Here is a 26,351-nt window from a genome sequence, read left to right on the forward strand (position 1 = left end):
ATATATCAACTAAAAAAGTAGACCAGTTAATATGTGGGAATAAGAGATGAATAAACTAGTGTTTCACTGGTGCTGTCATAAAGGCACATTGTGGGGGGATTCCCTTTAAAGGATTTATGTAAGGATGCAAACTAGAATCAAACACACAAGACTGAGACTAGATTGTAATCTGAAACATTAGTAGGGGTTCTAAATCTGCAGACCATGAACTTGTTCTGTAAAATATTTTTATAACTATTTTTTAAAATACAATTGGTTTCCTTTATAAACCTATGTACTTTATTTTATTAATTTAAAGACATTAATCTGAGTTCACAGAGAAGTTAATAGGCTTCCACCAAGGGTAAAAGGGGTCCATGACACAAAAAGGTGAAGAATTCCCATCTTGGAGGGGATGAAATGAAGTCCCAGAGCATCCCTGATGCTTGTATGGTTGTCCGATTCTCGTTCTTTATTCCTCACTAGTCCCTGATACTATGGGGACATATGTATGGCTGATAGGTCATAGTAAAACTTAACTTTACAATCAGAAAACATGGGCTTATGTATCAGTTCTGCTACTTGTAAAATTTCAAGCCTTTGGGTCTCATTTACTTAACCTATAAAATAAGATCACTGCATTATCTGTAAAGTCCCATTTGGCTGTAGCATTTTCTGATTCCCTAATTCTCCATTTGTAGGTGATGCAAAATTCCAGATTGCTAATGTGTTCATAATAAGTAGGTCAGAATGATGGGCTAAACCTAAGAACATAAAATTTCATAAATGATGTTATAGATAGAAAATGTATTAAGAAATGATGAATTGTTGGATTTAGAAAAATATGGAAAGACTTGGACTTACAAAGGATGATGTTATCCATCTTCAGAGGCAAACAAGCATAGTATAGTCTTATATAGATGCAGTAAAAGTATATGTGTATATATATATATATAAATGTGTGGTTATAGATATCTGTGTATATGTATGCACAAGCATGCACATATATTTTGTGTGCATGATTATAAATATATATGTATAGACATGTGTATATGTATATAGATAATGATATATATTAATTAGTATATTTATGTGTATATGTGTATATCTATCTATCTATCTATCTATCTAAGTATATTCATTCTTAATTGTAGCCTTTTTGGAGAAGAAAGGGAAAAAAAAAGAATAAAATAAAAAGTGCACAGCAGAGAAGAAAAGAAAATCTTAGGTTTTTACATTATAATTCCATAATAACAAATTCATACTTTTTAAAATGACATGCATCTTTATTTATATTTGTAGCACTTACAAAACCAGCTCCCATTAATTATATAAAAAGCCCAGCTAGTTTAACCTATTTGTCAGAAATAGACTGTATTTTATGGAGCAAAAACTACATTTTACAGGGAATGAAAGGCTGTCAAATTTGCCTATTCAAATTTGGTAGTTAATCACAGTAGAGGGAACTCTTTGAAAGATTTGTATTTGTATTTGAACATGGTCCAAGTCATTATATTAACAAATTATATTCAGCTGGGCATTCAAACTAAGTTCATTTTTACTTCGAAGTGATTTTTATGGATTTTGAAGTCCTATGTGTGTGCTATTCTCATGTGCTATTTCTTACAAAGAAAATTCTCTTCTACATGTCAGGATTTAAGATTCCCCAATCTAATGGGAAATAAAAAAGTTAATACAGAATAATACAGAAGGTCTCAAGCAAACCTTCACTTCTGAAAAGTACAAGTAAAGGCATATTCCTTATTTATGAGGTGTTCCAAGATGGAAACTTAAATTGGCCAATAAATGGATATGCCAGGTGTTTTACTTTTGCCAAATTTTGGTTGTAGGGAGGTCTTCAAAGAAAAGCTGGAAAGTCAAGATTGAATGAAATGGGATCTAAACATAGTTAAAATTCCTTTTGTGTGTACTATAAGCTTGTCGATATATTCTCAAATCTCTAAGCTCTGATTCTATCCAACTTTTCTAGATTTTGTTGTCTCACACTTTCTTCTCTTACAATATTTTTTCTAGGAAAAAAAAAGAATTTTCCATAGAAGCAAAAGGGAAAATGGATTTATCTTCTTTGCCCATTCCCATGGTTTTTCTTGTAGAAGGATTAGATCAATTAACTGCTGGCAGCAGAAAAATCTCTCTGGGGCTCAGTTTTATTGACTTTTAAATGGGGGGATACTTACCTTACCTACCTAAAATCTTATTTTGACCAAAGTACTTTGTAAATTTACAAGTTCTATATGAATATGAGTTCTTTTTGACTTCCAACTATCATAACCTGTACCCTCAAAGCACCTTATTAAAAGTAGGGTGGTAACTCTAACTCTAACTTGAGTTCATTGCCTCACATACTCGTTGCCTAGGAAAATGTGAAAAGAATATTAAAAGAATATTGCTATTAACTTTCTATTTAAAAAACCACATATGGCAGAGAACTTGTTCCCAATCACTTCAACTACATTGTGTTAAAATTAATAATAAATGTTCTACAATTTATTAGATGTAGGTAAGAACCAGAAAACTGTAGTTTAAAAGATTGTTCAAGAGGTTATTTAGACAGCATATTGTTTCATGGAACCAAATTCACAGTTAAAATTATATTAATTGAGATTATGCTAATTTGGAATTTGTGATAAGTAACTCATGGTTTTTTGAGCTAATATTTGGATTTGTCTTTATCTAGAATAAATATGATTGCTGAATAACTACTATTAACTGGAAAACATTTATCCTACTTAAGAGTAAAAGTATTGTTTGTAAATGGCATTTATTTTATCAATGGTATTTATATTCCAGTTTGAATGGGCTTATTACAAATCATTTGAAACTATTTATTAAAGTTTTAATAAAGACCTTTATGATAGAGACCTAAAATATTTTGGACTTTCCTAATTATAAAGTCATGAGTATATTTGAAATTAGTATCACTATTTCTTGGGAAACATTCTTACTTTTTAACTATCAGACTGACTAGCTACAATGAGGGTAAATGAGCAAAATTTAATTATATACATGTAATTGTTTTGCTTCTTACACTAAAAGTCCTTGAAATTAATGCTTTAATTATGTTACTGTGGTTCAAAAGTATTACATGGCTCCTTACTCCCTCTATCAATGTAGAATTGTAACAAAAATGAATTTTGCAACTCATACATAATCTTAAGAAAGTTGACTGGGGCATGGAGAAATTAGTTTATTTATTTGTATATTGAGGGAAGTTGGACAAGATGACTTCTAAGGTCTCTTCCTTTAAATCTATAATCCTATGATTTTTTCTTCAGATCACAAAGCCAGAATGTGCCAGAAATAGAACTTGAAACCAAGTCTTCCTGAACCATTTTGTCCCACCATCATTTTTGCCCATTAGTTATAAAATAATGCCCAAAGTTCTTACAGTGGCACCCCAAAACTCCCTTAATCTGGCTACAAATTAACTTTTTTCAATATCATTTCCCATTGCTCTCTTATTAAAACATAATAGATAAAGCATTGGAATTCAAGTTATAAAGGCTTGGATTCAACTTTTCATTATCAACTGTATGGTCAAATGTTTCTGAACTTAGTAGTTTCTGAAAATAGTAATTTTTAATTGTTACATGAAGAGAAATACTTGTTGTGCCTACTTCATAAGGTTGGGGAATATAGAAGAGCTTACCTTAATAATTAGGACTTAATGACAGTGGAATGGCATATTTTGGAAAATTAGTAGGTTTTCCTCAATAGGCCTGCTTCCTTAAGCACAGACTGTATGACAAATTGTTGGGGATGTTGTATCAGATTCCTAATTAGATCTTGGTTAGATTTCTTTCAGGGCTCCTTATAATTCTGAAATTCTGTAATTCTTAAAATTAAAGGTTGGCTATTAAAAAAATTCAGAACATGGTCCTTGATACAGAAATTCCCACTTAGAATCTGCAGAGCAGGAAGCTATAGAAAGTGACTCCATAACAAAATAATCTTCTTTATTGACTGTCATTCTAATTCATAATTTCCAAAGTAGTCTCTACCTGTTTGGATTCTGAGTGGGTAGACAGTATCTTAGCCACATTTAATCAGAATCAAGAGCACAGACTGTGACTTCATTGCTTAGGGAGTAAACAGGCATCCATCCTTCCCAGAAATTCTAGGTGGATTAAGTTCAGTACTAATTGGATGGTGGGAATTGGGGTGGCAAGGAAGGGGCAAGAAATAAATCTTATTTAGAGAGTATATTACATTTTTTTCCTTCTGAACTGTTGAAAAGATCAACTCTGATTTTATTTTATTTTTTTAAAGAAACATATTTGACCACTTCTTCAAATTTGTTCCAGATGGAGTTAGTCATAAGATGATTGATTATCCACTCAGCTTTGCAGCTATGTGGTTAAGATAAAAAACCTAAACCAAAATAGTTTGGATCTGTCCTTCATAGTAAGTGGCAGAAAGGTAATCCTTAAACTATCAATCCGGCTTTAATGATGAGAGGAGAGAGGAATTCAGAGGGACTACTTATATCAAGGAAATGGATTCACAAATATTTAGGTAGGATACGCTACGCAATCAAAGTACAACACAAAGAAAACCAAAGGAAATAAAGCTTTTCTTTTCAACCTGGGGGCTTACCCTAGTAAGGATTGTATATCAGAGTTGCCACTTTGAAACTAACTAGAATCCCTGGTTATAGCCCTGGATCAAGCTCACCTCCTGGGAATCCTCTTACATTTGAGCCAGAAGCTGGCATGTATCTGGCTTGCATGGTACCCATTCATCACCTAATTGCACTTTAATAGAGCTGTATATATATATATATGTTTTTTAAAACATTGGCATCTAAGAACTGAACAAGCATGGAAAAACCCAGATGAGAGAATGAATAGAAGAGAAAAATGACTGTCCTTCACACAGTACTGTATTATGTGGTTTTTAAAGTCACTTAGGAATATTTGATTTCTTTCCATTTTCTCTACAGAATTCTCTTTGGTCACTTTTTAAATACTATAGCATTTTTCTTGTTCTTTCACTGATGCCAACTGTTTTTCTTGTAACTGATTCAAAATGGAGCTGATTAAATAATCTCCCCTTTTTGTCTGCATACTAAGATTTTGCTTAAACTTTTCAATTTGAACCATTTTCATTCTTCTTTGTGCTCATCTCAAAATTTTTCTCCTAATAATAAACCATTGTTTTCCTTAATAACAATATCTACCATTTATATTGAACTTTTAAGATTTGCAATGTGTTTTACAAATATCATCCTCTTTGGTCCTCAAAAACTCTAGGAAGTAGGTGCTATTATTATTCACAGTTTGCAGATAAGGAAACTGAGGCAGACAGACTGTAAATGGTTGTAGGGCCTCAGCTCTTAAGTGTCTTGAGGCTACATTTGAACTTAAGTCTTTATGACTCCAGATCTATATACACATTATCTCCTGTACTACTTGGTTGCCTCTTAATATGAACTATTCTTTAGGGCACAGGATTGGTATTGAACTTAGAAGCTTCTGAATTTGTTGTCATATTCTAAGTTCCTCCAGAATACAAATTCCCAAACTGAACAGAAAATGTAATTAATATGAAGCAGAAATGATTATCAAATTTCCTTTATACAGTGAAATGTGGGAACAGGCCAGTCTGCACAGAATAATTTAACATGTATGTTTTTCTACTTTCTTTTTGCTTATGAATATTCTTGATGTGTAGATCCAAATAACAGTGGTTTTTTTTAATTTAAAAAAACAAAATGGAGAACTCAAAGTGTATAACCATGATTATCAAGTAATTTAGGAATAAATTGATACTGCTTTTAGAAATTTCACTTTTATGGGTAAAATAGATTAGATTTATTAAACCTCCCAGAAAGATATTAGAAGCAACCAAATCTTCTTTTGGACAATATTCTGCCTATTCTGACCACACCCATTGGGCTGTGTATCTGAATCATCCAGGCTCCTGCCCTTCGGGGGTTATAAGTTTTTCTTTTAACTCCTACTTAGTTTTTTGGGAAAAAAAAATCCAAATGTAATTAAAGAGGTCTGACTCAAGACAAATAGAAATAATGTTGATAAGCATGAACCAAAAATTAGGATCTTAATTAACCATATTTCTATTTGTAATTCTTTTGTGAAAGAGAATCATTTATTATCTTAAGCAAAATCCTGAGCCTTGCTAATTTTTGACTGACTGAATCCCAGCTGGGGAAATAGGGAAGCATATTGTTTCATATTAATAAAGACTAATAATGTCTCTGATGTAGACAGAAGAGGTTAGTCAAGCAAATATATTATAAGGATTAATTAATCATGTACAAATAAGTTCCTTTTTTATTAAGTTGATGTTCCTTTAGCATGGCCTATTTACCTTTTTTTTCATACTCCAGAGCTTGTTAGTACAATGACAGTAAATGCTTAAAAATGCTCTTGCATTATTTTTGAAATTCCGGATTAATCATTACTCTTTTATTTTCTTTTTAAGCAGGGTCTAAGAAATTATTTTCCCATGCTAGAGCCTCCTTTGGGGGAAATGGAGAAACAATTACTTAGGACTTGATGCTATCTTGATTTAAGCCCAGTGTCATAATCGCAAGCAAACAGTTTACCTTAATCTCTGAGATTGTGTATCACAAAGTATGTAAATATTTTAATTGAGTTAAAAATCTTTAGCTCCCAAATATACTATGAGATGAAAAATTTCTACTCTTTAAAAACTTGAGTGTTATGGTCCAGATTTTTAGCAAACAATTAGTATTGATTGCCATAAATTTGGAAGGAACTCTAGAAGGCATTGAGTCCTAATTTTCTCTCTTCAATTCTATAGAAAGAAAAGGGACTTGTCTCTAGTCACACAGCTACTTGGAGTTCAAGTGTAAAGTAATCCAGGTCTAGCACCCTATCTACATCATACATCACACTTCCTGTTTTACAATAGAGCACCAGAACATTAAAACTTTCAGGTTCTTATCCTTGAATCATTTATGTTATGGTCATAAATACACATGAAATCATCTGAGGGTATGTTTTCTAAGGCTTGGTTTGTTTTCTGGATAAAGATACCCTCCAAATAAACAATCTAGTAATAAAAATTATAAATGTATGATATGTATCAGTACTGGATATTGAACAAGATTCTAAAGTTTTACAATTTATATAAATGTCAATAATCAGGAAGTTTAAAAAAGTATTTAAGATCCTCATCTCTTGTAATCCTCTCGTTACTTTAAAGGACAAAGTCATGTTAATTACCAAGCAGTTACAAATAATATCTCTAACATTAACAGTCACATTTTAATTTGTATATTGTAAAATATACAAATAGTGTAAAATAGTGAATGCACAAAGCAAATTGCCCTGTGTCTCCTTGCCTCAAATCCCTCATTTCTCTATTTCATATTCCACACAACTTTCAAAGTGATGTTTCTAAAGGACAGGTCTGATCATGTCATTAAGTGACCCCCTGAGGCTCCCTATTAAATACAGGTTCAAATAGGATTTTATCTTTATCTAATACTTTTTATATTTAAAAATTTTTGGTATATAAAATATATGCATTAATGATATATTTAATTATTACTATGATACTATAGGCATATAACTTAAAAATAAACAAATATACATATTGAAGAATATGTTGCAAAAATATTTAGGCTACCTTTTCACTCCAGAGAAAATTCTAATCTCAGGCCTTTCTCTCCTTATTGGTGACTTTATTTCAGGAAGGAACTCACTTTGCTTTGCCTCACTCATACCTTGACTCTCCATAGGTCCCCTCATTCTTCTTGTTAGCCTCTATGTGCCCCTCCCAGATCCCTTATTTGTGTTGTCTTCATTAGAATATAAATTCCTTGAGGAATTAAGTTCTCTGTCCTGTTTTCTTTTATTTATATAAAAATACTTATACTTAATAAGTGCTTATTAAATACTCTACCAATTTGTCAATATGAGTAAAAAAAATTTGAAGACCTCTGAATTAAATGACTGTCGATTTGCCCACAATCACTTAGCTGGTTTATGTCAGAAGGGGAATTGAAATTAAGTCTTTCAGTCTCCAAGGTTAGTGCTCTATTATCTATGCTATCACAGTCTCATAACATCTTTCTTCTCTCTGCCTTCTCTCACCTCTATTCTGTTCATCTCTCATTTTTCATCTCTTTCTGTGCACAGAAAACAAATAAAAAGGTTATCAAATCTGGTCTCCATTTTCAAATGGTTCTTGACAATTGAATGTAGAAATAAATGTCAGTTCCTAATAGGAATCCTAAATTTTATTTGGTTTTTTAAAAATAGCACAAAAGAAAGTATGGATGTTCAATAATAATTCAATAAGAGAAAACCTAAAATTTTTGTTAGTCATTGTTTTCAACCTTCTTAGCCAGTCAAATTTTAACAACAGTAAAATCCATTTATTTAAGATTTATGTTTTTTTTCCCTTAGCTTGTTTCTGTGAGAAATATTTTTAAGTAGGGTCTGCCTCTTAAATAGGTTTGTACATGAAAACGTGCATATTGATAATTATATTTTAGTGGAATATAAACTTCTTGAGGGTAAGCCTTGTTTCATTTTTGTATTTGTATCCTCAGCACCATGTGTGGCATGAATTAGGCACTAAATAAATGCTTGTTTAATTGAATTATCATGATTATTTGACAAATCTTATTTATAGCTACTAGAGATTTAGGATCCATTACAGCAGGACAATATTTCTTTCCATGATTATCATAATACTACTCTTTCCTCTTTGTAGTAATCTTTTTCTTTTTCCTATTTTATTTTTCTTATTTTTCCCATTCTCTGTGCTGTCATGTTCCAAAGTAAGGAGACCACACTAGTTTATAATACAATGAATTATACTTTATATTTTGCTTCTCTCTGGTTCCATAGATTGCTAACACAATGGTGACTATTTTTTCAGCTTCCTTTGTCTTTTGTCTACTAACCTTTGAATGTATATTTCTCCAAATCAGTTCAGTTCAGTGTTGCAGAAACCATTCAGAAGGGGAAAGACAAGAAACTGGTATAGTTATATATGAGACCTTATAATGCCATCAACACAATATGAGATATACATTTATCCATGTCCAGCTTGGCACTTAAATTATTTAGTTACCATAAAAGAGTTTGATTCTCCTGCAAAAACTTTTAACTCTTTCCAAATGTCAGTTATGTAGTTAAGGAATTTATTTAACTTATAGGAGATAAAAGAATTCTTTTTCTTTCCCACTTGGAAAATTAAATGAAATTTCTTTCCTAGTAAGCAAAATCTTTGACCAAATGATGTGTAGCATCTCCTTCAATAATTTTAAAGTCTAAAGAAATTTCTCTAATTTAACCAGAAAAGATGCAAAGCTTTCCCTGCTGAGTTTCAATCAATACTATAAATTCCTCTTTAATTTTTAAAGAAAGCAAGTGATTAAAAGGAACCTATGACAATTTATGAATTTAGTAGTTTTAGAATATTAATGAAAGAACAGGAAATATTATTTGAATTTATTACATTCCAAAAAATGCTAAACAATGAAACTAGCACAAATCTGAGCTAACCCCTAAGTGGGGTGAAAAAAAATCTCATTGATTTTTCTAATGAAGACAAAAGGGGATCTTGTCAGGTAGCTAGTCTAATAGTTTCCAATCAATTGAGCTACCACAGATGGCTAGTGACTTTAGGGTTGAATATTGCTTTATTAGAAAATCCTCATGGGATATTAGTATCTACTGTAAAGTCAAGCCATAGAGGAAAATGCTGTTAGCATTCTAAATTTAATATGGAGTTTAAAATTATTCATAAATTCCTTTAAAAGAGTAAAAGAAAAAGGCAAACAAAATATTTTCGTAAATTTTCAAATAAATTGTTTTCAACTGGAGACATTTTTGTAAGTAAAATTATGAAAATTATGTTGGCCAGAATTAAGAAAGCAGATTATGTCAGATGAATAACTTAATAAGGAACGAGAACTGTTTTGGGGGTAGGTGAGTTAGTGAGCTAGATGTTGCTAAAAAACCCACAAAAATAGCAAGAAAAAATAAGATCCTGGTGAGACTTTGGAAATGGCCAAAGATATCTATCTACATACCATAAAACTTTGCGATTAACCGTTCTCCTGCTTATTCCTTGACCTGAAACTTGCAGCAGGAAAACAGAGATCATCGCATACATAGCTGAACAAGAAGATTAAATTATCATGACTAGATTTTTCTACTTATGCTTAATGAATGGAGTTCTGTTCCCAAATGTCTCCTGATGATAAAACTTTTATTAGTCCAAAGAATAAAAGAACTCTGAAGGTAAGATATCAATTCTCAGAATATTATTATTTTCTATTTTATTATATAAAGTTTTGCCATAATTTCAATTGCTCAATTAAAAAAAAAATCTTTTGCAGGAGGAAATACACATTTGCCTATGAGGGTTGAAGTTGGGTATTTCTAAAGGACAAAATTAAAGAAATTGGATAATGACATTTCATTATTTGAAATGAGGTAATTTGTCTTCAGAGGTAATATTTATATTTTTGCCTCTATCTAAACCTGTTTTAAAGTTACTTTTCATTGGATGACCTTTCTGACATTTAATAGGAATCCTTGCACTGTTTGAGAAAAACTATAGGGTAGCTGTCCAAGGTGCCCCTTTTTCTTTGGACAAATCATATTACTTTGGAGTTTTAACATCATATTTAGAAAAAAAAATACAATTTAGAGGAAAGTTAAGTGGATTACCATGTACCCATTTATCATACCATTTTAGTCAGTATAATTTCAGATAATATAAGTTCTTTGTGTATATAAATGAGTGTATGTGTGTGTGTGTGTTACATATAAATGCAACTGTAAAGAAGCTAAATTTAGGCAAGGAAAGAAGGCATTAATCTTGAATGAATAAATCTTGAATCTTCTAAAATATTTTGTAAAAGCTTATACTGGATTTTTTCTGGATAGATTTTGAGATCAGGGATCTTTTGATACCAGGCCTTGAACTAGATACTCATGAAAAGGTACAACATATCCAATCTTATTAATGAGACTGTGGCTGCAGAGGGAGATATATCTTAGATAACAAAATCTATGGAAAAGCCCCTGTATGCTGTAACAATAAGGATTAGAATAACAGGTATATTTAAAATAATACTACAAGACTGGGAAAGTTAAATTTTGTTGAAAGCCTGATTACTGAATAATTTTCAAAGAACTAGGTATATGATTTGAAGTAAGGTAATCCTCCCAAACAAAATTAATTAGTAAGATAACCCACTATCTCTTTCTTTATGGTATTTAATATTGTTGACTATCATTTCTTTTGCATAGACTTCTCACCTGGTTTTTGTGATACTGCTCTGATATGAGTCTCTTTCTGTCTGCTAGATTGGTCTCTTTTCTGGTTTTATCATTCTCATCTTATCTTCTCTGCATATATTCATCCCAGGGCTGTCTTGAGTCTTCTTCCCTTTATACTTCCCCCTCCCCCATGATATCATCAGTACCCCTGGGTTCAATACCGTCTTTGTAGATATTACCTAAATCTACATATTTAGTCTCAATCTCTTTCTTAAGGTCGATTTCTATAACTCTAACCATTTGCTGGATTGTCCAACTGAATATCCCAAAAGCAAATCAAACTCAATATATCCAAAATAGAACTCATTGTTTTTCCTCCTTAACTTACCTTTTCTCTTAATTTTCCTAAATTTGTCAAGATCACTAGCATTCTTCCTACTTAGGAGTCATCTTTGACACTCTGACTCACCCTCCTATACCCAATCAGATTCCAAGCCTTATCAATTTTACCTTTTTTTTTTTTTGGTATTTCTTCATGTGTCTGTTTCCCTCTAGTCATATCATAACTGCTGTAGTTCATATTCTCATGACTTCTCACTTAGACTATTACAATAATTTTCTAATTGGTCTCCTCTTCAGTTTCTACTCTCCAATTTATCCTCCACACAACTATCAGTTGATATTTTTAAATGAAAAATCTAACCATGTCATTACTTTTTAAGAAGCTTTGGTGGTGCTCTAGACTAAAATAGAAACTTTAAGGTAAAAATTTAATGTTAAACAAAACATTTCTCTCTTAATACTATTCACAATCTGGCTTTAAACCATGTTGCTAGGCTGACTATATTCCTAATTCCTAGAATGCCTTCTCTTTTGACTTCTACCTCTTGGAAACCTTTAGTCTCTTCAAGACTCAGCTTGAGCTACCTCTCTCAAAAGGCCTTTCCTTATTCCCTCATTTTGTAATGCCCACCCCCTTCATTTTGTCATTTTTCATAACATCAGAATGTAAGATCAAAAGAGATGATAATGTTTCATTGTTGTCATTATATTTCCAATGCCTGGGATATAGTTGTCACTCAATAAACATTTGTTATTGATGGACATACACCAAATATTTATTTATCTTTGAACATATTATGTTCTTCAGTGGAATATTAGCACTTGATGGCAAGAACAATTTCACTTGTTCATTTGTATTATCAGCATCTAGCACAAAACTTAGTACAGTGTCCATAGATAATAAATGTTTGTTGTTTTGTGACCTCAGAACTATGTAACAATTTAAAGAATTCTATAGCAGATTTTAAAGAATGGAGTTTGTACGAGTGTGTTTGAAAATTTGGAAATATTAGAAAAGATTAGAAAATTGAAATATTGTGGAATATTCTTGAGCTGGCAGCTTTAAATGTTGATATCACAGAAATACTCATAGAATGATACCTTTTTTTTTTTTTTTTTTTTTTTAGGAATCTAGGATGTAGACAGCAAAATGTTTTACAAATAAATTAGAATTAGTTACCTAAAACATTAGATATATATATATATATATATATATATATATATATATATATACCTAAAAAATTAGTTATATATAGGAGATTTAGATTGTGTCACAACATGACTCTAAAAAGCACCCTTGAGAAATTGTTTTAAGGGTGCCAAGTCAAGTGGAATAAGAGTAATATATAATCTCTTCTTCTTTTTCTTCATAATATGCCTTCCCTCCACCGAGCACAACAATTGTTTGGAGTGGGAAAAAAAAATAAATTTACCTGTGGAGATTTGAAGTAGAGACTATATACAAAAAGTGATGGCAAATCCTCTCCTTATTCACTTCAGTGTAGCCCATGCAAACCTATAGTGTTTTTTTTTTTTTTATATACCAGTATCAACCCTATTCCAGGTCTAGATTCTATTCCTTTTGGCTTCTTTGGTCCCCGAGGAAAGCAGATCCCTTCCACCTGGGCCCCAGTCATTTGTTCAGAAGTAGATCAAAACTCTTCTCCTTACAGTCAGATGAATCTTAATTAAATAACTTCATTAGACTTTTTTCATTAAAATTTCCATGCATTAGTTTATTTCTCTTTCTATGATCCAAGAAAAATAGCCAAGATCAGCTACTCCTATCCATTTCTTCTTATTTCTACTCTTTCAAGATTATTATGCATATTTCTCTCAAAGCTTGAAACAATTCTCTCAGAGTTAAGCAGCCTTGTGGATGGCATAGAGCATAATGAATTTCAAAATCTCTCTCTCTTTAGTTCAAACACTGGTATAAATATAGATATAACAAAAAACTTCCCAGCTCCAGCTGGAATGGGACTATACATGGTTCTTCTATGATGGGGATAGAAAAATTTTTGGTTATATAGATTATTTATTGAACTTCATTGAGTTCCATAAGTGGCTTATCTGAAACATAAAGGAACATCTATTTTTTCCTCATTTTTTGTCTTGTTCTGGGATGCAGATAGATTTTATCATAGCATATTAGAGTTAGAAGAGACCTCAAAAATCATTTCACTTTAGAGCTTAGAATATTAAATCTTACATAGGTTAGTTAAGTCATTCCTCTGTCACATTTATTAGTGGTAAAGCAAGAATTAGAATTCAGATCTTTAAACTTAACAATCCTTTTACACTTCCTTAGTTGATTCACTATGTCACTTCCCATTAGCAGCTTTTCCAAACCATTTAATCCTCCTTCAAATCTTCCATGGCACAATCTCCCCCCACCTAATTCTCTTAGCTGAGGCGTTTGCCTCATTCATCACCAAACAGTTGAGGCCATGTGGCCAAGAATCCCCTCTTTTCTTCTCATCTCACATCACTCAGATATCCTCCCTTGCTATTTCTTCCTCCATCCCTATGTCATATGAAGAGATGGTTTTTCTTCTTGCCAAGATTATATACATGTTATATAGTTATATATATATATATGTACATATATATATATACACCCATATATATATGGTTATATACATGTTTATATATATATATATATACACACACAAGGTTATGTACATATTTACACACATACACATACACACACACGCAAGGTTTATACATGTACCTTTGATCCCATTCCATCCTGTCTTCTGAAAAAGATTTTCCCTTCTATCATCCTCACCCTTTCACTAATCTTCAATCTCTCCCTGTTTACTGGCTCCTCTCCTATTTACTAATATTCTCATGTACTATCTTGTCAAGGCCTTTCCTGATCGTCTCTCCACCTCCAATTGTTAATGCCTTCTGATTTTATCTAATTTTTACACTGTACATATGGTCCATACACATTGTAGTTTGCATGTTGTTTTTTCCAATAGAAAGTAAGCTCTTTGAGCAAAAAAAACTATGTTTTTTACCTTTCTCTATATGCCAAGTCCCCAGCACAATATCTGGCAAACAGTAAATGCTTAATGCATGCTTGTTGACTGACTAATAATAAATTCCGTGCTGTAAAAATGAATATTTTTGCATTGTATTTAGGCTAATTCCAAGATGCTCCCCTAAAAGTCCTTTCTCTGCTACAGAGTTCTGTCAACATGATGACAGTTATAGGAAATCAGGATTCAATGGCAATAATACAGTTAGATGATGGCTTGGTCCTCTCCCCAGACTTGCTCTAGTATAAATGGTTGCCCAAAGCAGATTCCTGGCTTCCCTCAAATTTTCAGGATGTGCTTTTTTTGTTTGTCCCAACTCAGGCTTTAGTTAAGAGGAGTAGAGCCCGTTTCAGATACCAGGAGACGTTATATTTTTTATTGTATTTTTGTGTAAATGTGTCATACCTTGTATGAGTCATTTCTTATCCTGTTCTATGTAACTGTTACTTAACTACTACTGTATTACATTTAAACTTTTTTATGTGTTTATATTATTTACCCCCTTATAAATAATAAACTTTAATGTAGCATCCTGTCTTTAATAGAAGTTCAATTAGTATTTGTCTTTAATTAAATTAAGTTCTTCCATGTAAGTCCCACTGCAATGAGACAGAATGGTGTAGTAGAGCACTGCACTTGATGAAAGAGCTGGATTCAAATTCTGCCTCTGATTTACCATCTGAATAGCCTTAGGCAAGTAACTTAACCTCCCTCTACTTATCTTCTTCATTAGTAAAATGAGAAGGTTGGACTAGGTGAAGTCTTCTGACTAAATGAACACAACATGCCAAGGTAAAGAGGGTTGTAATTTGTATACAAGGAGTGAGTATACATGCCTACAAAATCATATATCCTTGAAATACTGCATTAATTAACAAATGACAATTTATCAGGATCTCACTCAATCCAGATGATCTTTTTTATTCTTGAAGTTAACTTAATCATCAGTTATTTAGTATCCAACAGCTTTTACTAGATGCATATTTAACTTGAGAAACATACAATGTTTTTATTTGATTTTATTCAAAAGCTTCTGAGTTTGGTCAGGATATTATTAAATGGCTTGATAAAGTGTATATGGAAACTATAGCAATAAACCATCCATGCTAAGACTAGGATCTGTGCACTATGCCTTTCTTTCATATAATTTCCTCACCCTCAGCTTTATTAAATGTTTGCAATCGTTTATTTAGGTTATACTACAAGGCTACAATTATGGCTAAATGTTTTGTAATGACATGATTTCTTCTGCTAATTTTGGAGCAGCTTCATTTTTTCAGCATGCAATTTATAGTTACTGCCTGGAAAAAACATGCGGATGAGTTTTAGATGTAGAATAAATTATATGTTTGTGCATTTGTGCAAAACCAAGCACATGTGGGAAAAATCCAGTTTACTCTTTGGTTTTAAAGAAGAAAACTGCCAATAATTCAGCAAGTGCAAGGGTGCTCTTTATAGGCTGGACCACTTGTTGATTTCTGGAAACAAAATATTGAGGCTTTCTCCTAGAGAAAGTAATAATAAGCAAAGACCACTGCACATTCCTGAGGTTATTCAGGCTTGCAGTTTTTGCTAAAATCTGCTTCTCATTGCTACTATTATATGATGAGATTTCATTTTACAGCTTATGTTAACTAGTTTTAACAAGAATTTTCTCCCATTATTAGAAAATAAATCTTTTAACAAAACTGAACAGATGATATAGCAAATGAAAATGCTTCAAATGCTTGACAACTCAATTGTAAACAGTCAGTCATAATTAAACTAGATATCTCTTTTGTTCTTTGAAATTAGATACACTACACTGACAAGATGAAAGGTGTAAAGTTGAGTTTGACTTCTCCCTGCAGGCTATTTGCTTTCCTTAGAAAAATCAGCGTAGTATAAAGCAAAGACTACAAGATTTGGTGTCAAGAGAACCAGCTTCAAATCTCTGCTCTGCCACCAATTCCTCATGCAACACTTTTTGGGTCTCAGTTTCCTCATCTGTATAAAATTACTGTTTTGGGTTATGTAAGTGAGGTTTCTTTCAATTCCAAGTCTATTTCTGATTAATAAAACACAAAAAGAGATCATTTCAATGTGTCATTTATCTTAAGGGAAACAGTTGAAAAAAAAATTCCATTACACAATTCATCAGCATGACTAGAAAAACAACTAAGAAATGAAAACTCTACTCAAGTCACATTGCTCATGGAATACAGAAAGATGACAACAGCTTACTGGTTTGTTAGATGCCCATTTTTGTGGCTTACATCCAAAAACCTTATTCCCATGATTCAGGGAGTAATTACATGCTTCTAACAAATTCTCAGAATATCTGTGCTGTAGCTCAGATTTTAAAGTCAGACTATTGGCAATCAAAGCCAGTACTCAGTAGCCAGGTCAGAGAATCAAACAGGAGTGCTAATTGACTGTTCAGAGCCAAGGAACAGTGAATAAGCAGATTATGCCAATATTCTTTCCTCTTCTTTCCTAAACCAACTGATGATAGAATTTTTACCTCTGATCTACTTTTTAAAGACCTGTTTATACCTTCTTGAAGTTAAGATTGATTTGCTAGAAGGAAAATAGCAGTTTTTTTTTTCTTGAGAATTGTACAGAAATGAGACTTAGCTATTCCTCCTTTCTACTCAAATCATCAATGTCCAATCTTTTGACGATAATTCCCAATTTGCTTCTATGTATAATTATGTAATAATTCATCATTAAATAAGCACAAATATTTTAAAGGAAAAGAACAAAAGGAATTACAAAATTTACTTTTTAAATATGACATCAAAATTTAAGAACTAACAATTGTGACAGCATTCTGTGTTTAATAACTATAACCCTAAAAATTAAAATCTGTAGTACATAAAGTTTTAATGAATTTTTAAGTTCAGAAAGACTTAACCAAAAAAGCACCGAGATGCTTTAGCTAGGCTAAACACTCATTGTATTGTATGTTTCAATACTTTTTTTGGTTAATACTATAATTTACCCAATTATAGCAGGGAGTTTCTCTCCTTAGTATATAGTTTCTAATTTCAAAGCTCTATGCTATACTATGTAATTATACATACCAAAAATTAGGTATTTTCCTTACAAAAAATGAACTGAACTAACTAGACTACAACAACATTATTGTGGATCAACAGTAAGGCAATGTAGAAAGCTATTTGGAAATGATAACCTCAGGTATGCTAAACTACTTGGTTACACTGTAATTTTAAAAATCCTTTCTGAATTGTTAGGTAACTTTAAGTTGCAAATTAAAGAAGTCAAAGTGGGACTTTTTTAACCACTAAGAAGTACCATACATGTTAGTTCAAGTTTCTTTCTTTTTTTTTTTTTAAGAGTAGAAGACTGGCTAAGATCTTCTTTCCTTTACAAAACAATATTTTAGCTTTCTTTTTGTCTGTAAAGGAAATATCACAAGATAATAGATGATCCCAGAGGGCATAAAAATTTAATCACTGAGGATAATCTCCTTAACATCTTAGACTTTTTACCAAAGGCCAGCCCTTTTGAGCCTTCAAATTGTTTCTTAGTCACAGATGGTAAAAATCCATCAATCAATGAATATTCAACTGAATATTGTGTATGAATTTGGGGGAATAAAATTGTCATCTAATTGGAGATTTTATAAATTAGAATGTTCATTTTGGAAATATAAAATTTTCATGGGTACCAATCTGAAATGGTAGTGCTAATGGAAATTTTACATGTATGTAAGGAGATGTTACTACCTAGATATCCTGTAAGCATGAAAGGATCCACTTGGAATGGCCCAAGTATAGATAAATTTATTTCAGGGCTCAATAAATCCCCTCAACAATGAAGTTCATTTAAACAAAAATGGTGTTAAAATAATTATATTGGGAGATTTTACTTTTAAATAATGAAGAGGTTTTTTGTTCATTTTAATGAATTTAAAATTTAAAAACCATTAATTAAAGAAAGCTTTGAATCAAAGCTTTGATTTACTTTTCCCTGGATGGCAACATAATATATTAGCTTGCAGATAGGCTCATTTATTAACAGGCAAGTTTCTCACAAGTATAGTTTTCTTTTATATTTCAAAACCTGGCAATATTTTGTATTTGTACTCTCATGCTCAGTTTATTTATATTTCTTTTTAAAAAAGAACCTTAATCAGCTTTGATTATATGACGTGGAGAAGGAGTATAGTGGCAAATATAATAAGAAATGATAGACATTAGAAATCACTTCTATTTTGGCCACAAAATTTCTTCTATGTAGATTTATAAACAGTATATCTGATGTTTAGTGAATTTATAACACTTTCAGCCAAACATGAAGAACTAACTTAGGAAAAGAGAGAAAATTGTTCAGCGTGGCCTATGCCTTTTGCTTGGAATTTTTCCTTGTTTCATACTCCAGGATGACAGCTAACATAAGTTTTCAGATTGACGCAAAAGACTAGTACAAATTAAGTTCCTCCCACCCCCCAATTTGTCATGTTTTGATACGCCTTCCCTGGTTGGGAAAAGAATATAAGTATTTAAGTTTAAGAAGGTCTTTTCTGTATTGTAGCCTCATAGGGAAATAGATGTGCACTAAGAGAAAGTGAATTATGACAACGGAGAACTTTATTACTTAATCTGTCAATTTATTTCAATGGGAATTTGAAAGGAAGAATTTCTATGAGCAGATAGATAACTTCAATGGGCGATATGTGCAGTGGAGAGAGATTTGGGCTTGGAGTTGATAAGATCTTCCACTACACTAACTGTGTTACTCTGGTCAAGTCATTTAAACTCCCTAAGCCACAGATTCCTTATAATAATACTTACAGCATCAACTCAAAGGATAATTATGAGAGTCAAATGAGAAACTTTAAAGTACTACATCGTAGCACTTCAAATAAATATAAATAAATAAATAAAGGTGCTTTAAATAATTGTACCATAAAGTACTATATAATCAGTCGTATCAGATTCCTGAGTTCAAATCAGAATTGTAGTAGTTCAGTTTTTTTAAACCAATAAATAAAATAAGTATGGGGGGAAACAAAGTTAGTTTGTCATGGATGTCATTTCTTCTGTGAAGATTCTCAATCCTCTTAATTGTCATGTCCCTCACTTCCTCAAATTATTTTGTGTTTATTTGTGTACTCCAGGGCTGTGGTGTTCTAGAAGAGTGGAAGCTCCCTGAGGGAAAGGGATATTTCATTTGGATCTTTTTTATCCCCAGTATCTGGCAATATAAGGAATGTAGTAAATATTGAATTGAGTTTATTTTCATTTGTGACATATCTTAATTAAAAGTTTCTAGTTACTTCTATATCAAAAGGCTATTTCAAATCACTGATGCTAATTAAAAGAAATGACTTCAATTTTTTTTTACATTATTTTTCCCGATGATAATGAATGACTATGTGAGGTTATGGGAGAGACATGAAAGATGTTACAAAAACACTTATCAGAAGTGTTAATTTTTGAAAATGAATATGTTTATAGGGAGATAATGTTGATAATTCCCAAGGCCATTCAGTCTTTATATTTTTCCTTGAAGAGTCCAATGAACTATTTCCCTAGAAAAAGGTATACCTTTTTCTTAGGGGCAGCATAACAAGGAGATATTATTTTTGCTCTTGTGCACTTTAACTTACTGGTTTCCATATTACTTTGGTGAGACAAAAAGCCCTTGGACCAGCTACTCTTCCAGAGAGCTAGTAACACTCCTGAGATGCTAGAATCAGATTAGAATGTAATTGGGAAAAATTTAACAAATTAAATAAAAGTAAAACACAGATAATATCAATATGTAGTTTACTAAGTCAATATCTAGCCAGTAGGGATCTTATGTTTGGTTCAGTGGCCCCTTTTTCTATTTGATATCACTGACCTATTCCATACATTCCTTTTATTTCACCCTCCCATACCTTCTCCACTTTTCTCCTTTCTCCATTTCTGCCCCTACCCCAGCTTTGGAGCAGCTGAGTTGCATTGTGGATAGAATTGCAGACCTAGAGTCAGAAAGACTCATTTTCCCGAGTTCCAATCCTGCCTCAGACACTCATTAGTTCTGTGGCCCTTAGCATGTCACTTTAACCCTGTTTGTCTCAATTTCCTCACCTGTAAAATCAGCTGGAGAAGGTAATGGCAAATTACTCCAGTATCTTTGCCAAGGAGACCCCCAAATGGGATCACAAAAAGTTGAACGTGACTGAAATTACTGAACAACCACCACAAAAGGTTTTTTTGGTGCCAAAATTCTTTATTTTGTTCTATTGAAAATAAAACAAACTTTAAAAGAATAACAAACACACATTTTTATGTGGCTTTCATTTTTGTTTTCAAATACCAGAGCATCTGGCACATAGTAGGTTGTGCTTACTGACTTACTGATTGATTTGACCTAAATGTTAGATTAGTGCAGAAAAACCTCTCTGACATCATAATGAACCACATAAAGCATGATGAAAGTCTGCACCATGGTAATGACAGGGATTAATTATATGATTTAAAGATCACATGACTAGTTAGCAAGAGATTGTGTCTGTAGGAGAGAACCACTGGATATGGGCAAGGAGAATCAGATTCAGAGGGGCCAGGTCTGGGCCAGGGCCATGTTTTAGACTGAATGTCATAGGTGGAAGTGCTTATATCTAAGTATATCTAACTAGACTATAAGGAAGATTGAACTTGTTAAATTTGCACAAGATCAATTAGGAAAAAGGGGGTGAGATGACCAGAGAAGAGTTCCTACACAAATGTGGAAACCCTTAGAGGAAAGGGAAAATGGGATTACAAGGAGGGTTCTCTCCACGTATCTGGATAAGGAATTCTATGGAAGATCTGACTAGGAGTAATCCAATAGAAGTCAGATAAAACTGCCCATCATTCTATCAAGTAGTACTGTAGTTCCTCCAAAAAAAAAAATTGCCTTCTCTTTTTTGGTAAACACTTAATGTACTCCAAGTTTTCTACCACTCCCCAGGCTGGCTTTTTCCTCCCATTTAAATGTAAGCTGTTTGAGGACAAGAACTATCTTTCTCTTGTATTTGCTATGCTTAGTACACCGTCTGATATACAGTAAGTGCTTAATAAAAGTTGACTGTTTGACTTCACTATAGAGCTTTTTAGTAAATCCTCATCAAGACATTCAAGAAATTTGTAAGCTACTCATGGAAAATCAGGGAAAGATATGGGTGGGGTTTCAGCTCATGAGGAAACTACTATGGTCTACCTAATCCAGGGACTCTGGGATTTAGAGAAACTCAGAACACGATAAATGGTACCAGTCATTTGGGTCAAGGACTGACTGGTGCGAAAATGAGGCAATCTGGGCCCCCAGTCCCTACCCACCTGGCGTTACATTTGGAGAGGTTAAGCCAGGGAGCATCTAGGCTATTAGGTTGATCAAAGGGGCTTCTAATTGCTATGGACAATGGATGACTAATATTTGAAGTCCTGAGTACCTGCCAACTTTAGGCAAAACTGTAGCTAAGGTAAAGTTTGTCTTTGGCATTCTCCCTCTTTCTTTTTCAGGGTTCATTTATTCTTTACTCTCCAGGTGGCCTCCTGCTGACCAAGATCCTTGGCAGCAGTGCCTCCCCCCAGGCTTGCTCTCCCAAGTGACAGCGCCAGGGCTCAAACCTAGTTTCTTGAATCTAAGGACAGCAGTCTTTCTTTCAAAAGCTGCTTGTACGTAGGAACAAAATTTAAAATTGGCCTAATTAATTATGTAAACATTTGTTTCTTTTAATTGTCATTAGATGAAAGAAATCTGTAAACATATGTAGATCTAGCTATCTATTTATCTATCTGTCTGTCCACATGTGTATTTCCCACACTCCCTCCACCCCTACTCCCTAGTGGTCAGAGTCTATTTTTCTCTCATTGCCCAGAGGTTTGATAATTTTTTTTCATTTTTCACAATCAAGCCTTTATCTTTTGAAAAAATTATGAGTAACAGAAAAAAAGAGACTGAGAATAAAAAATTTTTTCCTAGTCTTAACTGGTATTTTCAATTAAACTGAAAGGGTACATTAAGATAATGTGATTTGTGCATTGAAAAAATATTGAGAACTAAATAAAAGTTTAGATATAGAGCAAAACTAGCATAATTGGAAATTTTCCTTTACTTTTTGATGCATTTGTTAGCATAGTTGTTAAAGCAGCGAGACAGGGCAGCTGGTAGAGTACTGGACCTGGAATCAGGAAAACCTAAGTTCAAATCCAGTCTTAGATATTTAGAAGCTATGTGATCCTAGGCAAGTCATTTAACTTGTTTGCCTCAATTTCCTCATTTATAAAATAGGGATAATAATAGCATCTCTCTCCTAGTTTTGTGAAAATAAAATGAAATATTTGAAAGTGCTTAGCAAATTTTCAAGTGATATATATAAATGTGTGTGTGTGTGGGTGTGTATATGTCTATATTAACAGCTATTGTTGTGATGATATCAAATTGGTAAAACATTTTTGTAATCTGTATTAGAAATGTGTCATTAAATTGTTTAAATCTTGCTTACTTCTAAAAAATTAAAATTTTGCATCGTGTAGAGAATAAACCATTATTTCTTGGGAGAGTTTTGTTGTTGTCATGGAAGCTGCACTGTGCATAAACAATTTGTACATGGTTGTATGTACTATCTTTTGCTTCATTAATTTCATTTATTAAAACTCCTTTTTAAAACTAAAAATTTTGTAAAAAGATTATTTACATATTAAAAGTACAATTTGTGGTAATGGAAAATTTCATTTACTTTATATACATAGTTTTTCTCACTGGAAAATCTTTTTGTGGGTTGCTACTGTACATTCTTGTGGTGAAAGTTTGCTCAGGAAGCCACTGAGAAATGTTATTCACATACTACACTGTGTTAAAATTCTCTTATTTTTCCCATGAAAACTAAAAAAACTGGAAAAATAAAATAAAGGTACTAGAAATTCATAGAGCTCATTTCACTATATATTCAGATTTTATAAGACTGTTTTTCATTCAAATGATAACTGTCAAGAAGAAAATCAATGACTAAATTTAAAAAGTATCTTTTAGCTAATTTATCAAAAAACATGTCAATACAATTACCTTATTGAAAATTTTATTTTAAAATTGGTAACTTAAAATGTAATAGAGAATTCATTTAAATAGAAAGCTAATATGGACTCATCAGCAAATAACTTATAAAATGTTCTTAGTTTTAAGACATTTTGTGCCAATGAACTCCACCTGTTGAAAAATTCTATGGGGAAATGAGAGATACTTTTAATGCCAATGTGACTCATCTTTAGGCATTCATTCATTAATTTATTTGAAGGCATTGGCTCATGGTAAATGTGCTTGCATTACCAGATACGACCAGGCAATACTTAAAAGGGAGTGGGCATCTTTATTAAAGCAGAAGGCTCTTCAAACTTCAATATGATGTCAGTAATATAGGTCCTCAGAGGGTACTATTGTTTTAAACAAAGGTCCCCACACGTTCACATTGGTTATAAAATATTATTTAGTGCTGCTGGACTGGAATGAGAATGTCATACATCTGTAGGCAATTAGAAGAAGCTGGACTGCACGTTTGATTAAATAATAAGACAAGCCTAAGTGTGACTCTTCTTAAGTTAGTCAGATTCCCTTGACAGATTAGCCAGTTGTTATCATATGAAATAACCCCTTTTTAACAACAATTAAGTAAATCCACATTTATAGGAGCTTTGCAAAACTGTAAAGTGGGAAGAAATCCAGTTTAAGCCTTAAGTTATCCCAAAGACTTTTCATCTTTCTTGAAAGTTATAAAGACCCTATTCCTCCCTCCCCTTTTTACAAGATGGATTAGAAAGAGAATCATTTTGGTTGGAAATACTAGTGTGCTTTCAGTCAATCAACAATTATTTTTTAGGCTCATGCTATATATGTCAAGTATTTAATGGTCTAAATTACAAAATAAGTTTTCCCCAAATTGAGGTTAGTGGTATAGTTTATTTTTTTAAATTCTCAAATAGTAGGGAATACATTTTTAGTACTTTAAAATTTTCATTGGAAAAAATATGATTTAGATGTATTCTCAATAATGTCAAATGGTAACCTTACAATATAACCGATGGATAAGCATAGTTTTATACCAGTTTCATTCCTAGTTTTAATACCAGGAATGCTCAATTATAGCCACCTTCTGTCTCTTTTCTTTCTTTTGGATTCTAGGCCAAAGTCTCTATGTACCTTATAGTTCACTTACCGATGGTATCCGTTGCAATGAGTGATTGTATATATCCTTAGGAAATTATCACTTAAAAAAAAAAACCCTGTAGTTGATACAATGATACAAACATACCTAAAACTCAAGGTACTGAAAACAATTGAGCCCTTATAAAAGTGAATTATACTCTTTGGAAAAAAAAAGTTATAGTAAAATCTACATTAAAAAAATCTAACACCAAGACTTACCAAATTATGTATTTAAATAATAGAAAAAAATTGATATGTTTGCAACAAAATCAAGACACTTTGTCAGATGTTACTATAATGTACATTATCAGTTCATCAGTTTAATTTCCATCCCATGTGACATAATCTTTGAATTAAATATACTGGACACCATGCACATGTTTAAGAATTCATCATTAATATCTAAATACTGACTCACAGAAGTAACAAAAAACAGATGCTAATATGAAGAATCCTCTGAAAAGTGACACAATCCCATTACCAGTCAGTACATGAAGTGGGAACACTTTAGAATAAAAAAAAGGCAAATGGTAATGGATTTTACAGATGTTGATCCTTCACTGAATGGGGCATTCTAAATTGCAGTATCTTTTGAGTAAGATATATATATATATATATATATATATATATATATATATATATATATATATATATATATAATGAATAGTCATAATGACCAAATACTATTGAATGAGAGATAATTTCATAGGTGGCTCCAAGGGGATAAATTGGAGAATGCTTAATATGCTGGCTGCACTCTCCCTTTCACATTTAGGACAATGCAAAGCAGTGCACTTTCTCAAGGGGTAGTAGTACTTTACTATGGATTACTGGAAGATAAAAGTCCTCCTGGGTCCATGTTGGTAGAGAATGGAAATGGAAGTACAGTATCTCTAAGTCACAGACACATCTGTGTAAGGGGACTTAAATTACTATGTATGACAAGTAATTATGCACTCTTTAGCTTGTCCTGACTTCAGTCACTCTCCTATCATGTCTATACAATTAATGATTAGGTCTATTGGAACAGCCAGCCTCCAAGACTCTGCTCAGATAAGCAACAACTGGTGGGTGGCAACAATTAAAAGAGTTGTGCTTAGGAAGGGAGAGAGGGGAAGTGGACATAAAATTCTTTCATCACGGTCTTATTATTTGGTAAATAGCCTATATCTCTTCCAAACACCAGATTCTTATCAGCTTTGTAAGTTTAACTTTACTGTTGTTGCCACAGTGATACAGAGATAAATGCTCTCTATAAAAACAAACAAAAAACCAGGAAGATAATGCCAATGGTGCAAGTGACACAAATGAAATGTGGTCAAATCAAACTTTTAAAATAGTGATAAATGTGGATGGGGTAAGAGGAGATCATTCAGTGGAAATATGGAACATGATTCTTGTTCCTGAGATTCAAAGAAAAAAAATTAATAACTAATAAAACCCCCCAAAACTTCTTACAAATATAAGGGTGACACTGTTGAATGGTACTATATCAAATTCCAGATGGATAAATTGATAACTACTAATAAAATAGTCATCTATATGACCT

At 32.3% G+C, this 26,351-nt stretch overlaps 1 protein-coding gene across 4 annotated transcripts in view; it reads right to left on the reverse strand.

Moving 5' to 3' along the window:
* The window catches only part of EFEMP1 (EGF containing fibulin extracellular matrix protein 1), a 72,694-nt gene that overhangs the window by 40,682 nt on the left and 5,661 nt on the right, over positions 1-26,351 (reverse strand). The window lies entirely within an intron of this gene.

The sequence above is a fragment of the Sarcophilus harrisii genome, chromosome 2 (genome assembly GCF_902635505.1).
Source record: "Sarcophilus harrisii chromosome 2, mSarHar1.11, whole genome shotgun sequence".
Lineage (NCBI taxonomy): Eukaryota > Metazoa > Chordata > Mammalia > Dasyuromorphia > Dasyuridae > Sarcophilus > Sarcophilus harrisii.